Genomic DNA, 1,803 nt, shown 5'->3' on the forward strand with positions numbered 1-1,803 from the left:
TCGCAGATCTGGCCACCTTAGAAACAATCTCAATACCTCTTTACTGTTTGCAAATCCTCCATTGTGATAGGGAGCTAACACTGCGTGCTATACACTGACGTGTGATAAGTTATTCCTGGAGAGTTAGCTGTTTATTTTTTCCTGATGATTAACCATTATATACAAGACAATAAGAACTTGGCATGTTATGAGACATCTTCATTTGGTAGTGAATTAGCAAAAGCTATCAAGGGCATTTTAAACATCCTCAAAATATTTATGTGGTTAGAATTTGAATGCCAGTCACATAGGTGCTTATTCAAGAAATTGGATGCAGGCCCTTTCAAACCCTGGATTTAGGACTTTTATAAGAAGCAAACAGCTCTAAGTACACTGATAGCTAATTGTTTCCCTCTCTGTCTCTCTATCTATATGTATGTATATACATACATATATAGAAGGAGACATGCATAAACAGATATATATATATATATATATATATATATATATATATATATATGTGTGTGTGTGTGTGTGTGTGTGTGTGTGTGTGTGTGTGTGTGTGTGTATACATATACAGGTATTGGAAAAACAATGTTTTAACATATAAGACTGATAAATGTAGACTTAGATGCAGCTACAGATATACAAATAGACATGGAAATACATGGGTTAAGTTTTTCTTTTTTATGTTTAGTATATGTGTTGTGTGTCTAATAGATGGTCTGATGTGTTGCTTTATGTAACCACAAAGGTTGCACTCTTCAAGGTAGATGCATGCTCATTGGTCTCTGAACTTTAGAGGATACTCAATGGTCACATTATACAGCAAGGTTTTGGACAAAAGAAGTGATTGGTGCATGTTGCATTCTTCATAATGTCATTCCCTAGTTTATAGACTCCACGGCCATTGTTTTGGTTGAATTCGTGTTATCGCTTTTTAATCATTAATAATGTGTCACCATTATAGACTTTTTCTATGTCCGCATTCTTTCAGTGACTTCTAATCTTGCTAAAGGGGTCAAGAGCATGATTTAAATATTGGTCATTTTGGAGATTAACTTATCACGTCAATCTCTTTTATTCATGTAGCCCAGCACATTTTCATTGATTCCAGCACTCATTACCTTCATTTTTAACATACATGTACACACATGTTCCAGTTCAGATGTTATAACATATGTATTCCCATATCCCAAACTGAAAGGTAGGAATCTCAAAAAGTTTCCATGCCAAAACCCAGGATTGAACAAGGGACCTTTAGATCTTCAGTCTAATGCTCTCTTAACTGAGCTATTTCGGCTCATAAAAAACATGGCTTCTGAAACTTCACCACAGCTTATTTATATGATTTCTGGATTTTAAACATGTCCTATCTCAATCAATATTTGTTATTCATTAAAATGTATTCTTACTATTACTCAAATAATCTTTTACAACAACAAGCATTAAACAATACATGGAAATTATTCAGAATGCATGTAGAAAAAAAGATATATGTGGCAGATAGAGAGAGAGAGAGAGCGAGACAGAGAGGGAGAAATGCAGATAGATGGATAAGTAGATGGACATTTAGATAGATAGTTTGTCTTTTTGTCTTTCTCTATGTGCATTGTGAGAGCAGGGGGGTGCAAAACTGAAAAGGAAAGAAGAGAAGAGAAGGGAACAAACACAGACTGAATGTGAAAATCTGGAACATGTGCAACTTTGCACAGTCAAAAGGAAAAATGTACACAGCAGAATGAGTAGAAAGTAAGTGGCAGTAGTACTGCCCCAGGAGACCACAGTAAAAGTAAAAGAAGAAGGGTAGTTCATGAGCCCACA

At 35.2% G+C, this 1,803-nt stretch overlaps 1 non-coding gene across 1 annotated transcript; it reads right to left on the reverse strand.

The window, feature by feature from the left end:
* Window positions 1–1,209: 1,209 nt before the first annotated feature.
* On the reverse strand, window positions 1,210–1,282 carry TRNAF-GAA. Its single transcript has one exon. It is a non-coding gene; the product is annotated as a tRNA-Phe (tRNA).
* Window positions 1,283–1,803: the final 521 nt, after the last annotated feature.

The sequence above is a fragment of the Protopterus annectens genome, chromosome 7.part0 (genome assembly GCF_019279795.1).
Source record: "Protopterus annectens isolate FY-2018-M chromosome 7.part0, PAN1.0, whole genome shotgun sequence".
In the NCBI taxonomy this organism is placed as follows: domain Eukaryota; kingdom Metazoa; phylum Chordata; order Ceratodontiformes; family Protopteridae; genus Protopterus; species Protopterus annectens.